This window comes from Pinus tabuliformis, chromosome 5_2 (genome assembly GCF_031772625.1).
Source record: "Pinus tabuliformis cultivar Carrire ecotype Pingquan chromosome 5_2, CPIR1, whole genome shotgun sequence".
In the NCBI taxonomy this organism is placed as follows: domain Eukaryota; kingdom Viridiplantae; phylum Streptophyta; class Pinopsida; order Pinales; family Pinaceae; genus Pinus; species Pinus tabuliformis.
This window is the reverse complement of record NC_142306.1, coordinates 174,127,454-174,144,386: the sequence shown is the minus strand read 5'-3', so window position 1 is coordinate 174,144,386 and position 16,933 is coordinate 174,127,454. Positions and strand designations below refer to the sequence as shown.

At 41.6% G+C, this 16,933-nt stretch overlaps 1 pseudogene; it reads right to left on the bottom strand.

Annotated features, from left to right (window-relative positions):
* Positions 1-16,655, bottom strand: part of LOC149158104 (xyloglucan endotransglucosylase protein 6-like) — a 38,159-nt pseudogene extending 21,504 nt beyond the window's left edge.
* Positions 16,656-16,933: the final 278 nt, after the last annotated feature.

Below are 16,933 nucleotides of genomic sequence, written 5' to 3'. Positions count from 1 at the left end.
ACAAGGCCTGTATACTCCTATACTTACTCCCATCCGGCCTTGGGAATCTATCTCGATTACATGTTAGGCTTTCCTTCTACTAAGCACGACAATGATTGAATTTTCGTGGTCATCGACAGATTCTCTAAGATGGCCATCATGACGGCCTACAAGAAGAGTATCACAACAGAGGCCATTGCTAAGCTCTTCTTTGAGCAAGTATGGGTACACTTTGGGATCCCACAGTCCATTGTCTCAGATTGGGATAGCAGATTCCTGAGTGCATTTTGGTCAAGTCTCTGGTCGATGCTGGATACAAAACTTACTAAGTCCACGACTTTCCATCCCCAAACTGATGGCCAAACATAGGTTGTCAATATGATGATCGTACACATTATGCGCATGTATAACTCGAAGCATCCACACACGTGGGATGAAGGTCTTGCCTATGTCCAACACAGCTACAACAAAGCTCTCCACAACTCAACATGCCACAACCCCTTTCAGGTAGGGCTGGGATTTAAGCCATTATGCCCCATTGATATGGCCATGCAATTTGCAGCCACTCAGGTAGATTCAGATGAAGTTTAGTCTGAAGCTGAAAGGGCTAATAGCTTCATTGAGTGCATTCAACACATCCGCCAACAGGTCCATGATATATTGAACAGAGGCAATGCTAAGTACAAACAACACCATGATCAACATCGAGTGCCACACAAGTTCCAGGTGGGCGACAAAGTTTGGCTACATTTGCAGAAGGGGCACCTTGCTGGACCCCACCACAAGCTTCGTCTACTCTGATATGGGCCATACACCATCACCAAGGCTATTGGTCACAATGACTTTGAGATCAGCATCCCACCATTCCTTGGTCTGCACCTAGTGATCAATGTAGATCGCCTTCGGCCATACTTTCCACTATTGTTGGACACATCTAACATTGCATAACAACTTACACTAACAGAGCTCAACTCGGACTGCATGGAACATGCCACAACTGATCAGATCATGGACACATAGATCAAGAACACTCGCCAATAGAGGATGCAACTATATCGGGTTGTCAAAGCAGGCCAACTCCTCCACCAGGACAAGTGGTTCACTAGGGACTAAGTTCAACAGAAATTTCCTCACCTCATGGAGGCTCTACACGCAATGGGGACCATTGCTTCCTAAGAGGGGAGGAATTATCCAAGTGGATATTGGTGGCCACCCATCTATTCCACCTAAACCCCCCAGTTAGTTTCATATGTTTCCTTGTTCATTTCATCATTTACTATTTTTGGCAGTTTTTTTGGGTCCTGAACTTCCGAAGCAGTTTTGACCCCCTAAACGGTGTTTTTTTGGGTTCCGCAGTAGGCCGCTAGCCATAGGCTTGCGATGAAACCTGTAGTACTCAAAAAGACATTTCCAACAAGGTATTGTACACACCAAACAAAGATAATATAACCAAGTTATGACCTTGAGAATTTGGCTGCCCAACTAACCCCAAAGGGGCCCACAAACTCTTAGTGATACATCTCATGTGGTTAGGGTTTTGGTTGTTTAGGGTTTTGTCATGTTTTCCAATAATAAATAGGCCCTTGAGCCTCATTTTAACACAGTTTAGAGGCATGTAGCCACCACATCTCTTCTCAGAGATAAGCTACCATCGCCCGAGCTATCTTATTTCCATTCTGTTTGTAAGCATATTTCAATATTTTTCTATGAATGAAATGAAATGTTTTTCTGTTGCATCTCTGTGTTTATGATTATATATGTAATTTGTTGTATTCCTAGTTAAGTTCGGATCAATGACCACGTCCGCCAACAAAAGGAGCGTGCAGAAAATTGAAACCAGACCTGGTTCTATGGGCGAAGATATAACCATGAACTTGGTCGTTGGGGGCATGACCATCGGGGGTAGGCGGTTAGCACTGGCCCCTAGGCACGTGGCCCTATGCAACCTTAATTTTAGGAAATTGGGCATTAGTGGACAACTTAATTAATTGTCGCCCATCGGGCGGCATTGTAGGCCAAGTTTGCACGCCAGTTTTGGGTTTGGGGCACTAAAGCCAGGTTTGGGTCGAAATGGAAGATGATTAGCGATTTAATTTAGGAAAAAATCGTAACAGGCATAACTTTATCATTTTTCAGCCAAATGAGGTGTAGAAAGAACCCAGAGAAGGGTTTTTGATAGTTCTAGATCCATTAAAAACATTTTTATTTCATTTTGAGTATTATAGAGCCATGAAAACACAATTTTGAGCACTTAATGAAAGAGGCCCTACATTGGAAGATGGACCAGGAGATGTAGCCCAAGAGACGGGTGAATTCATTTATCATGTTTATTATTATGTGTTTCTGATATGGTATTTTATCTCTGTTTTGGTTGATAATTAAGTTTAAAAATCACTTTTTTATGTGTTTTGTAACTTGATCCATTACCCATAACACATAAAATTTTACTTGCAATTTGTATATCACCTTCAATTTTCAATTAGAGATAATTTTGGTATCAGAGCATCAGATTATTGTGAAGGTTTGATTTTTTTTGCAAGTGTTTTTCTAATGCTTACAAGGTTGAAGCTCAAAAGAGGAGAAGGAGAACTTGTGGACCCAAGATCTCAAATTGTTTCAAGGAGAAGAAACACACCTCAAGTTTCAATAGTCATGGCATATGAAGAAGGTCACGAAGGGATGTTTGAATATGAAAGAACTTTAAGAAAATAATTTTTTGAGATGTCTGAAATGGTAAAGGTTCTTTATGAAGAGAGGAATTCAAGGTCCTATGGTGAGATCTCAAAACCTCCAAAAGGTGATAGAAGAAAAGGAGACAAGCCTCCAAAAGGGAATGAAGGGAATGCTGACAAACCACCACCTTCACCTCCATCCTCATCCTCATCTTCTACTTCTTCTACCCTTTCGCAAACACCTCCAAATTCTCCAAAGGGACTTGGTAAAACTCCTTACTGTAAGTTTGATATAAAGTTTGAATAGCCTATGTACAATGGGGAGGTAAATACAGAGAAATTGGATAATTGGATTTGTTAGATTGAAGTGTATTGCAGGATAAAAAGAATCAAGGATGATGAGACCAAAATTCGGCTTGCTTCTCTTAGATTAGAAGGTGCAACGCTTATTTAGTGGGAAGCCAAAACTCAAGAGGACATGAAGAAACATGGTAAGGTTTTATCCTCCTGGAATGATATTGTTGTTGCAATAAGAAGGCAATTTTATCCATTAACATACATGCAAAAAACTATTCTAGATTGGAAAAACTTTAGGCAAGCTAAAGGTCAAAATGTACAAAGCTATACTCAATAATTTAGAAAAATATCTTTGATTTTGGGTATATATTTATCCTCTCAAGACACTCAACCTAAATATATTGGAGGATTTAATAGTTATTTGAGACACACAATTCTCATGTTTAACCCTACAAAACTAGATGAAGTTTGTGTACATGCAACTCATTTAGAAGCAAGAGAGAAGAATGTTCCTCAAGAGGGTAGCAAAAAGCCATTTAAGAGTGGAGACAAAGGAAAGGGGAAATTCAAAGGAAAAGGAAAAAAGAATGCTTCAGTCAAGAAAGAGGGAGAAAATTCACTTGTAAACACTGTTCAAAAGAAGGCCATGATGAAGACCATTGTTGGAAACTTCATCCTGAAATGAGACCCAAAGAGTTTAACAATGAAGGGAAACAAAATACTATTGCAACTACACAACACGATTTAGGATCCGACTTAAGGTAAGGACTCTATTGCAAGTACTAGTTCTTCAAGTAGCCTTAATGAAAGTCAAATGAAAAATAAAGTATATATTTTTTCCACATTAGAGTCATTTCAAAACATACCAAGATAGATACAATGTTTGATAGTGTTTCACCAACAAACCTCATTTCTGAAGACACTATCAAGAAATTTAATTTGGAAACAAGTCCTCATCCTAAACCATATCCTTTAGGTTGGATATGTGACAATGCAACATTGCATGTGACAAAAAGATGTAAGTTAAGATTTTCTATCACTACAAACTTTATAGATGAGGTAGAGCTTGATGTCATTCCACTTGAAATTTGTGGTATTGTTTTGGGAATCCCATATCTATATGATAGGAGAGCCATCTTTCACTGCCATGACAAAAAATATCACTTGTTTAAAAATGGAGTTGAGTACATTGTTAGAGCACATAACAAGAAGTTGAATTTGTCACTTGTGAATGTTGGACAAATGAAGAGGTTATTCAACGCTAGTAAGAACTTTGTTCTCTTGATGATCAAGCCCAAAGAAAATGTTGAAAATGAAGCTTTCCAAGGATGTGACACAAAGTTAAAATCTGATTTGTATGAGTTTGTTAACACATATGATGAGATGTTTCAGGAGCCCAAAGGATTGCCTCCTAAAATAGGTATCCAACATGAGATCCAATTGCGGCAAGATTGTCCTCTTCCAAACATTGGCATGTACATGATTTCAGTCATGGAGAATGCAAAAATCAAAAGACAAATCCAAGAGTTTCTTGAAAAAGGGGTCATCAGACCAAGCACATTGCCATGCGGGTCACTAATTGTTTTAGTACCAAAGAAATATGGTATATGGCACATGTTTGTAGATTTCAGAACCTTGAACAAGATTACGATAGAGAATCATTACCTTGTTCCTAGAATTGATGATTTTCTTGATCAATTGAAAGATGTTGTGTAGTTCAGTAAGTTGAACTTGAGAAGTGGCTATCATCATATTAGGAATGCTGAAGGAGACACATGGAAGACAACTTTCAAAACAAATCAAGGTTTGTTTCAATAGCTGGTTATTCCATTTGGGCTTTGTAATTCTATTGAAACATTCATGAGAGTTATGAATGTTGTCTTAAGGCCTTGTCTTGATGATTTTGTAATTTTCTACTTAGATGACATATTGATATTCAACAAATCTTGTGAAGAACATGTCAGGCATGTGAAACAAGTATTAGATGTATTGAAGAAAGTGAATTTATTTTTAAAGATGTCTAAATGTGAGTTTGGAAAGACCTCACTAGTTTATTTGGGACATTGCTGGAGGGAGTGAATTGAGTATAGATCCCTCAAAGGTCAAATTCATTGTAGAATGGCCCAAGCCCAATAATGTAACTGAGGTTAGAAGCTTTTTCGGGGTAGCCCAATATTGTAGAAAATTTATTTATAAATTTTCTTCAATTGCAACTTCGTTATGTGCCTTGACAAGCATAAAGTAGGTTTTTCAATGGGAAGGCAAGCAACAAAAATCTTTTGATGCATTGAAAGAGAGAATCAGTGCAACTCCAGTTCTTGCACTACCTGGTTTAAGAAAGTCATTTGAGATACAAACAGATGCAAGTGACTATGCCATGGGAGCGGTTTTGATGCAACATGGTAAGACCATATGTTACCATTCTGAAACTTTTAATGGTGTAATAGTTAACTGCCCTACATATGACTGTTGGGATGGGGTCCCCTGGGTCAAGTTTTTGTTAAGTTTTGTTAAATTTGTTGTAAAGTCTCCGCATTTTGAGGAGCGGAGTGCAAGTAGCGCCGGTCCATAGGAGTAAAAGGGGCTTTAGGAAGGTCAAAGCCCCTTAGTTTGTTAAAGTCAAGTTGTTTGGAAACCCACCCATGGTTCGCAGACCATGGTATTGTAATGAAGGAAGAGTATAAAAGGAAGTCATAGAAGAGTCATAGGTAAGATAAGCAAGAAAAGTGCACAAGATGAGTTTGATTTTGTTTATTCTATACTTGGGTGAAGACTCTTGTAGTTGTGTGGGCGGAGATCTTGGTAAGTCTGCAACTAAGTGCGCGGGCCCCTACAGCTGTGTGCGCAAGGTTGGAAAGAGTTATATCTGAAAATCTGAAGCATAATAAAGACTTATTTTGAAGAACTATTTGTGTATATGTGTATTACTGTTTTATCTATGAATTTATTGTATTTATGATTTGTTAAATGCATTTAATTAGGAAAGTACTTAATATATTCACGAAGACGTAGATCTATTTATTTATATGATGTTATGCATGTTTAGCACAATCAGCAAAGGACATAAGTCTGTTTACTGTCATTTATTGTAAGTTCCGAGTTTCAAGGCTTAGGGTTTGTGAAGGTCAATATAAAGACCTAGATCTGCAGAAAACACATCACATAGCCCTCTAGATGCGGAAACTTGGTTCTAGCATTCCCCAATATTGCCTCGGGTGAGACTGCATCCTATGCTACATTGGTTGTTGATGAAAGGGCTGGTAGTGTAGGGTTTTTTTGGTTAGCACAACTAGCTCTAAACCTCGATCCAAGCTCCCTCAAGCCAAAAAATGGTTTTGTTGTTGGGACTGGGATCTATCTGAGGGACGTTTGATCTGGGGTCCATGGAGATCAACAAAGAAGGATATTGAAAAGTGGATAGATTGGAAGTTGCATGAGTATGCAACTCAAGAAAACAGGAATCTGCGCTTGTCGAAAGAAAAGTGGTTGCAGGGATATTTGTATATAGACGAAAACAAAGTTTTCTTTTGCACCTTTCCGTGTGAATTATATGAATGGTTGGCTAAATCAACAGATGGTCAACCTACCTAGAAGGTGGATAATCCTATTTTGTGGACTCCAGAGTTAGTGAAACACCTTGAAGGATTAGAACACAAGGCTGCGAAGGCTTTCGATTACTGGATCGATAGTATTTTGGGCAGATTTATTTCTAAGTTTGCGATTGATAAGTCTGCCAGTAATAGCGAATCTGAACGCCGATTTTTCAAAGGAACAAGAGGTAAGTATCTAAAGTCCCTGAAAACTTGGATTAAAATTCTATTGTGCGAGAAACGGGTTATGCCGCTAAATTGATGCTTTGAAGAGGCTCGATAGGAGCTACGCGAAGTGGGAAATAGTTCAGAAAAATCTAGATACAATCGCTGAGTACAATCCTCTATTGGGAGCGTCCGATAGCGAAGAAGAAAGTAATATTCTGAAGATTCCCAGAGGTGTGCTATAATCTATAGATCAGGGCACTACAAGAATACCACATCCATCCACTCCGCTGCCACCATCACCTCCACCTCACACACCTACACCTACACCTCTGCTATTCAGTATGGCGAACACTATGAAGATGCCTATATTCAGGGGTCTGAGGATAGAAGACCATGATCAATTCTGGTTTGTAACAGATGTTGTGTGGAACTCACAACAGATAATGGATGATGATCTGAAGAAAGCATAGCTAGTCACAACATTTCAAGATAGGGAGTTGAGTTGGTATATTAAGTATATTACGACTCATCCAGCTGCATCATTGAAAGACACAAAATATGCATTGAATAATGAATTTAGAAAGCCAAAGTCTCAAGCCCAGTATGTGGCTGAGGTCAAAGAAATTAAGTAGAAGGTGAATGAATTTGCTTGGGATATTGATCAGAGGCTAAAATATTTGCCACAACAGGCTAATCTACATATCTCGAATGAACAACATAAGGAATGGTACAATTTTATTTTGTTGCCTCATTTAAGATTACCATTGTTATAATAGAAGGTTGGATTGCAGGCTAAAGCACTGGAAATTTCTATGAAGATGGAGGTTTCACCTATTCAGGATACAAATCTAGGAGTGCAATAGATTTAGACGCAATTGGATAGCTTGCATATGGAGCTACAAGACCTCAAAAAGGGAAAAAATGTCAAAAATGAGACTTGTTCTAAAGTATAATGCTTAAAGTGCAATGGAAATGGTGATGACAAAGATCATTGCCCAGTATATCAGAACTATCTAATTGGGGGAGGTCTTATCCCCTTGAAGCCATAAAATTATGTTGGACCAAGTAATGATGTAATGCCATGGTGCGCTATCTGCCAAATAATAGGAAAACACTCAACTGACAATTTCCATTTGTTGCAGAAGTTCGTACAGACTCCCCAACAACTATTCTGCAATTTCCGTAAGTTTGTAGGCCATGATGAGTGCAATTACTGAAGCTGTGAGTCAATGATGGACAAAAATCCAACATATAGAGTATAGGCTGAGACTTGTCTGCAGCCAGATCAAGGTGCACCTGCAGAGCGGGGAGGATTTCAAGAACGAGGAAGAGGACGAGGGGCAGGAGCTAGAAGAGGTCAAAAACATGTTATTTGTTACAATTGTGGGGAACCAGGCCACTATGCGTGAGATTGTCAGAACCCGACACACCCCTCTTGTCAGTATTGCCAATAGTTTGACCATGTAATAGAGGATTGTCCTGTACTCATCGCAAAGATGCAAGAGAAGAAGAACCAACAGCCCACTCAGAACATCTCAATGATGAGGTCAGAACCACACGAGGATGGCCCAAACATTAATACTACTCGGGAAGATAAATCTACAAGGAAACAACTAGAAGAGAATTTGTGGGTGCATAGGGTTGCTGACAGAGATACTGAATTTTATTTACATAAGGAAAAAGAAACAATTATGGAGGCGAAGAAGTTTTTGGATTCAGGGGCTTCCACATCAAAGAATCAGAGTGCACGAACAAAGAAGCCCAAAGAGGTCATTGTTGCATAGGAAACAAATCCTTCAGTATTGACATCCTTCTTATAGACGTGCATGAAGCTCTTAAGGGACCAAAAAGAGGTGGAGGGATTGTAATATTTAATAGACAACTACGTTGGCAAGGGTAAGTCGCTACCGGAACAATGCGCAGTGCATAAAGTAGACAAAAGTAAGAAAAGGATTGGTCAGGAGATGAGATTGACTGCACAAATCAGAGAGTTTTAAATGGACTAGGTGATCTTAGATTTGGGTTTTGATGCAATTTTTTAGCCTAAACAAACCTGGGAAAGTGTTGTAGCGGCTACAACCACCCTCCAAAATTTTGCCTTAGCCTATTTTGGAGCCTCCCTACCAACCTTACATAGCACTTTGTCTTGCTTCGTTAAGTATTCAAGATTCATGTGTTTTCCTCGCACAAAGGCAGCCTGTCGATCATAGTTGATCCATTCCCCTCTTAGGCTGCTCACTCGAATTTGGTCTAGATGTAGGCTGAGAAACTTCCCCTTGAAAATCGTGCATTTATGGAGGGAAACCAGCCTTCCCTCTAGGAATTGCGCAATCCTCTTTGACAGCCTGTTGGGCTCCAGGATTGCGCAATCATGCCAGCTGACCCTCCCAGCAGGATTTGCACAAATTTTCCCAACAACAGGCTGTTCAACCTAGGATTTGTGCAAATCTGGGCAGAAGTTAGCTGCTATGCCTAGAAATTGTGCAAATCTCCTAGGCAGCTAGCCCAGCTCCAAGCCAGAAATGCACATTTTTCTCCAACAGTCGAGCAGTCTCTTGCATGTGCAGCTGAGTTGACTGGTTCCCTCTGGGACTGAGCAAAATAGACTTGCATTCACGGGCTACTTCTCCCAAGGTAGCATGCAAGGGCATCACTTGTTTCAGGGATCTGTGTTTAGCAGTTGGAGGTTGCATGCAAGGAGCAATTCTGAAACCTCTCACCAAGTGTTGCTTCCCATAGATTTGTGGCATGCACGTCACGACCTCAATGTTATCAAAAGTCATCAACTGGACGTTGCAGATCTCATTCCTCACATCAACCTTGTAGCTCTGACATCCCACATCACATATAGGAGTAGTCAACACATTCAACTCAACTATTTTGGGGTAAGCCCGCTTCCCATGCCTTGTGCTACATTTCTGTCGCTTTTTGTGTTTTCGTTTGTAGGAGTACTGTTTTCTTGATTTCTTTGAATGCTTGTTGTTGTTTACATATATACTAGCTTTTCTTAGCACAGTTTCAGTTTTCGTTGCTATCTCATTGCTATAGCATGCATGGAACTGTTTTGCACGGACGTTCGCCCAACAGGCGAACTGCCTCACCCGTATGCATGTTGATCTGTTTGTTGAATCTTTCATTCATGTTTTGCATGCACTGTTAATCACTTCTTCTATCACTTAGTGTCACCATGCATTCACTAACTTACTTGCTTTCAGTTGCTTGTCGGTGAGTCGGGCCAACCTTGGCCTGGACTCTGCCTTCACCAAGGCTGCATTGTGCAATCTGGGGAAGGAAAGCTCACCTTCCTATCCATATTTTTGCATTCTTGCCTAGCACTAGCCTCCAGGACTTTTTTGCGCATATCTGGAGGATAGTGGCTGCTTGGCACAAGAAATTGCACAAATCTGTCCCTAAGCCAGCAGTCCTTCCCAGTTGGAATTGCGCATTGCATAATCCCAGTAGTCAACAACCAGACTAGACTGGGCATTACGCAGTTCCAGCAATGAGTCAGTCTCCCAGCAGCCCAGACCATGCCTTGTGCAGTCTTGGCAGTCGGTCTCCTAACCTCCTGACCGAAATTGTGCAACCTTCATGATAATTCACCCAGGTATTTTGGAAATTAGTTCTACTTTTCATTTTGGTTTTCGAACGATAGATTGGTTTCCATGAGTGTTTCCATGTCTCCAGGTATCACAGGTGTTCATCTACCTCTCAACAGTCCAGGTATAATGGTTTCCAGGAGAGTAGAGACGAAAACACCGTTCAAAGCACACTTGGGGATGAAGTCGATCAAGTATCTATGGACTTGCCTACCCATGAAGACATCAAGTTGTTCATAGACAAGGGCATCAAGATATGACAATAGTGGCATCGTAGTGAGCAACATCATAAATAACAACTGAAGACAGCATACCAAATGCAACGAATGCAAGAGGAGGGTTGTTGAAAACACGGAGGTGGAACAAGGTTGCAAGCTCAAGTAGGTCCATTGATGATGAAAGAAACTTTGGAGACTCCGGCTATGGAGTGACGGTGTGACTTGAAGATCACATGAAGGCAGAAGATGTAACAAAGAAGGAATTTCATGTGCTGAAGCAACAACTCAGGAAGAACATGAAGTTGCGTTGACAGATGAATGAGTTGCAACAGGATCAGGAACAACAGTGGGTGCAACGTGCACTCACGAATGAAACTGCTCCCGGAAAAGTTAAAGATCCATCCCAGCAGCTAACATGGAGCAGACATGGTGAGCAGTGTGGTTGATTGCATGCAAGGGATTCAGTAGCATGCATGTCATTGTGCACACACATGCAATCCAACCCCTTCAACACACTCACCAAGGCGAAGACAATAAGCCAGTCCAACTGGAGCCGAACGGGTACTTTGGCAAGTTGATGGGCATGACCACCAGCACACACTTGAAGATCAACATAGACACTATGCATCATTGTTCTGCTAGTTCAGCCACACCCAAGAAGACCATGCACATGTTAGCAGACAAGTTGGATGAAGGGGGCCAAACTAATGCAACAGAAGCAAGAGTTTGCTTCAGCAAGATGTCACCATGAGGCGCATGCACACCATCATGGATGACCAAGCTTGGCATCAGCTCACCAGCTTCACCATCACAAGCATGTCAAAGAATTGGTTTCATGGCATTGGACCAAGTGTCAATGATGTCTTGCAAGGCTTTCTCAAGCCATGTTGTCTCACATGAGTACATGTGCATTGTAATGTTGAGTCATGTCAAGTGTAAGTCAAGTGTCAATAGTTGGATGTAACAATCATAGAGTAGGTGAAGAGTCATGAGGGTAGTTTAATTGTCACAAAGGAGAATGTCAAGGGTCACCCCACCCTTTGCTATACATAGTCCCTCATAACTCATTGTATAGGCTTTTGGTAAGCCAAGCTTCTACTAAGACTATTTTGAAGAAGGCTTGGACAATATTGTAACTGGCCTTGCCTTCTCCACTACACGGAGCTAGTACAACTCTTTGGAGGAGCAGGAAGATGTGGCTGTAACGTTCCACTCTTGGGTCTAGCAGGTTTACATGGAGGTATTGTATGATTGTGACTTACACTTCTTTATATAATAAGAGCCAACACATTTTCATGCATATGTTGTTATTGCAGTTGGACTGCTTCGGTTGCTTTAATGATATGTGTTGTTTAACCTACATACTTGTGTATGAACTGATTCACATGCAATTATATGAATCTTTTTATTTATTTGTTGCATATGTTTTTAATGTTGTCACCATCTGTGTCGACTGCTCTGCCGGACATCAGACAAACCTTTCACTTGAACCTTGCTATAACAACTGTCACACTCATCTCAGACTGATCCGTGAGTGTTGTACGTGTTATCTTACATTGTATGATGTGACCGCCGCATCTGAGTTGACTGCTCTGTTGGAAGCTTTGCATGTCCTTTGTGTTGTGTGTTCCTAGCCGAGTTGGGACTGATCCCTTTCAACCTAGAACTCACATTCACCTTATTCCCCCTTCGAAGTGTTGGAACCTCTCATACACCTTCCTTGACTCACTGCATCAGTCACACCCTTGCTGCTAACAGCATTATTCTACTTGCCTCTATGCGACACCACGGTCAAGGCATTACCTTATGACCCACTGCTGGGACTCCTACACCAAACAGTCTGAGATCTAATTGGGACTTCTTACTGGGGAGATCCCCTTGACATGTTGGCCGGTCCAACACCGTTAACATTTATGGCAGTAGAAGGAGGGCCTGATGACAAGTTGTGTCTTCTCATCCAGTTTTGAACCTTTGCATATCTTTCATGGAGTCTTGCACTCTTCTTCCCCCGTGGTGTTTTTCGAATCATGAAGATGTCTCCATCTCTGGGAAGCTTTTCGATCTCTTATCCACTCACATGTATGATGATGAAGGCGAAGTGGCCTGGCCTGAGCACTTATATAACTTTATTTTCATGATTTATGAGGAAGATGAGTTTTCTGACGAATAGGCCAGTTTGCTGCTTGCATACACACTTCGTGAATCTCCATTTCGTTGGGTGCTCAGCCTACTAGTTGACACCGTGCACTCATTTGAGTACTTCTGTGATCTCATTGAAGACATGTTCTATCATTTTGATCCATACTTTCTTGACCAGAAACTGTTACAGCAACGGAGGGCTCCACATGAATCTGTTATTTATTTTTGGTAGTGCTTCCATGACTTGTAGTTTCAAGCTCCAAAGAGCCAGTTGAAATTTTCTTATCTTTGGGACCGGTTCAAGCATTACCTTAAGAAATCTACCCATCCCAAGAGGAATCTTGATATCAAGCCTCGCTCCACATTCTTCATTGATGGAACTACGCAATCTCATGTGGGAGCGGGCACTGTCTCAACTGACTATCCGCCTCCCTCTCATTCAATAGCTCCACCACTGCCCAGTGATGTTGAGGATCATGTTCACACACTTGTTCATCCTTCACACTCTCCCAACATCACTCCACTCGATTTTGACGCAGATTTGGTTGTGAGTCCTTCAAGTTATAAGTTCTCATTTGCATTTTTTCTTCGACCTTCATCTTCGCACTCAGGTGTTCCTCCAGATGATGTTGTCTTGTGGTCATTCATTCCGGACTCTCCACTTGTTGTGAACGAGGAGCGACCCACTAACGGAGTCGGTGTTGCACAACCAACATGCGCTGTCATTCATGAAGAGGATGAGTGGGAGCTTGAACATCAACACTCGGCTAAGGATGACTCCCTTTTATCCATGTCCGCTCCATTATTTCCTAACCTCTTTGGTGAACCTGCCATCCATGATTTTGCATGTGTATCTTCATCCACAGATGCACCCATTGTTGATCACTCGCAGGACTCACCGGATGTTAGTCCATCATTCGACAACGGAGAGGATAAGTTACTCATTGAAAATCCACTTGATCCTTCATTTGTATTTTCTGAAAACACAGAGGATGATTTTGTTCGCTTTTCATCTACCCCTCTATGTGATTCATCCAACCATGAGGATGCCGACCAACATCCTAAATTTTCTGATCTTGGTTGTCGTGATCTCTTCACCTTATCATCTGATCACGATGTTGATTCACTCATTGTTAACAGTTCTAAGCCACTGGTCTACAAAGATCCTTCTGTCAATGAAGTTGAAACCCCACAGACCATCGAGGCACTTCAGCCTGAGTTGATGGTTATGTCAGGCCCTCACTGTCACGAGGTTGGTTTCTCTTTCAATCAGGAAATTGTTCAAACACTCAAGGCTCGTCATCACTCATCTGTATGCACTCAAGATCAATATAACACTCAGATCTTACTTCCTCCACTCGAACTACACGATCCCATTTCTAATGCATTGGAGGAGTCTTACCTTGCAAGCACTCATGCACGACGCAAGTTATCTTTGTTTTTTTCGTTTGCTTGCATGTCATAGTCAAGAGTGTGTTTATGCTTCAAAGTTTCACGTAGTGTCACACAACACCATGATAAGTTCGTGGAATGCCCGTCATGCACATGCACTAACTTATGTCCCGTGGGAACTTTGAAATAGGAAGTGTGGTTGTCTTCATTGTTATAACTTTCTTGGTTGCTGGTTCAGACAACTAGGTTTCTCGCTGACCAAGCCTTCACCAACATGGGTCTACCAATGTGCCAGTGGCTACATTGGAAGTATCACTTCATGTGATCGGGACCATGCACCATTAGTGTGGGAGTAGGAGTAGTGTTTGCTTTCAGTTGTTTGCTTGCATGCTTATTTTTCTTATTTGTTTGCTTGCTTGTTTGTTTACTTGCTTCGATTTCATTTTTTCTTCTTCTCTTTCTTTGCTTTCTTGATTTTCAGTTCGTTCGCTTGTTTCGTTCGTAGGTTAGTTCGCATGAAACCATGTGTACCTCATGAAACGATTTGGGTAAAGTACAAGAGGGCTTGTACAACTATCACTACTTGGTTATCTGTCATCTTGCCTTTGTATGATGAGCTTGTTACTTTTAGTCCATGATACGTTGAAGGAAAATACCTACTATTCAAAGTGAACCTTGGTGAAAACACAACGCTCGCGCGCTAACTAGTGTCACCTTCTTTAGTCGATTGTTTTTGGGTTAACCCTTGTCAGCTCAGTCAAGTAGAGTAAGGTGAGGGGGAGAACCTTAACAAGCACGTTAGAAGATACAATAAACTAATTCTCTACTGGAACAACCTCTTCTACTCTCAACAAGTCAGGATCCCTCTTCCACCTCTAAAATGAATAAGTGCTATGCACAGTGAACATGAAAATGAAAAAAATAAAAATAAAAAATTCAAAAAAATTCAAAATGAAAAATGAATAAGGCGAAAGAAGAGAAAGGCTTCCTGCACAGGGAGGTGATGCAAGTAACTCCGTCGGGGTACTGACCAGGCTCGCTAGAAGTGGAGCCATGCTTGTGTTCCTATATGACTCCACCGGGGTACTATCTAGTCCTGCTGGCAGTGGAGCAACACCAAAGACGAAACTAAGACTCTAACGACTATACTGCTTGTGCACCTATATACCCCTCAACCCGAATGAAAACAATTGTGTTGCCTTGGCTTGGAATGTGTGTCAATCAACCAAGAGTTTGGCAGATGCTACATCTTACATCAAGCTAGTGTGAAGCCAAGACGAGCTGAGGGCTGACCAATACTTCCAAAGGTGTTAGACTTGTTTTTCACGAACAAGGTCCATTCCGAGAGCTGGAGTTCTACCAGTGTTTCGTGAAGTGTTGTAGTGGCTACAACCACCCTCCAAAATTTTCCCTTAGCTTGTTTTGGAGCCTCCATACCAACCTTACACAACACTTTGTCTTGCTTCATCAAGTACTCAAGCTTCATGTGTTTTCCTCGCACAAAGGCAGCCTGTCGATCACAGTTGATCCATTCCCCTCATAGGCTGCTCACCCAGACTTGGTCTAGCTGTAGGATGAGAATCTTCCCCTTGAAAATTGTGCATTTCTGGTGGGAAACCAACCTTCCCTCCAGGAATTGTGCAATCCCCTCTGACAACCTGCTGGGCTCCAGGATTGCGTAATCCTGCCAGCCAACCCTCCCACTAGGATTTGAGTAAATTTTCCTAGTAGCAAGTTATTCAGCCCAGGATTTGTGCAAATTTTGGTAGTACTCAGGAAACCAGCCCACCTCCCACCGAGAAATACACATTTTTCTCCATCAGTCGAGTAGTCTCTTGCATGTGCAGCTGAGTTGACTGGTTCCCTTCAGAACTGAGCAAAACAAACTTGCATGCATGGGCTGCTTCTCCCAAGGCAACATGCAAAGGCATCCCTTGTTTCAGGGATCTATGTTTAGCAATTGGAGGTTGCATGCAAGGAGCAGTTCCGAAACCTCTCGCCAAGTGTCGCTTCACTTAGATTCGTGGCATGTTTGTCATGACCTCAATGTTATCAAAACTCATCAACCAGATGCTGTAGATATCATTCCTCACATCAACCTTATAGTTCTAACATCCCACATCACATCTAGGAATAGTCGGCACATTCAGCTCAGCTGTTTTGGGGTAAGCCTGCTTCCCATGCCTTGTGCTGCATTTCTGTCGCTTTTTTTGTTTTCACTTGTGGGAGTATTGTTTGCTTGATTTAGTTGAACACCTATTGTCGTTTACATATATACTAGCTTGTCCTAGCTTTGTTTCAATTTTGTTGCTATCTCATTCTATCGCATGCATGAAACTATTTTGCATGGACGTTCGACCAATCGACGAACTGCCTCACCCACATGCATGTTGATATGTTTGTTGAATATTTCATTCATGTTTTGCATGCAATATTAATCACTTCCTATATCACTTAGTGTCGCCATGCATTCACTGAGTTACTTACTTTCAGTTTCCCATCGGCGAGTCGAGCTAACCTTGGCCCAGAATCTGCCTTCACTAAGGCTGCATTGCGAAATCTGGGGAAGGAAGGCTCACCTTCCTCTCCATATTTGCACATTCCCGCCCAACACTAGCCTTCAGGGCTGTTTTGCGCATTTCTGGAGGACAATGGCTGCTTGGCCCAAGAAATAGCACAAATCTGTCCCTAGGCCATCAGTCCTTCCCAGCTGGAATTGCGCATTGCGGAATCCCAATAGTCAATAGCCAGATTGGATTGTGCATTGCGTAGTTCTAGCAGTCAGTCAGTCTCCTAGTAGGCCAGACTATGCCTTGTGTAATCTTGGCAGTCGGTCTCCCGACCTCCCGACCGAAATTGTGCAACTTTCATGATCATTC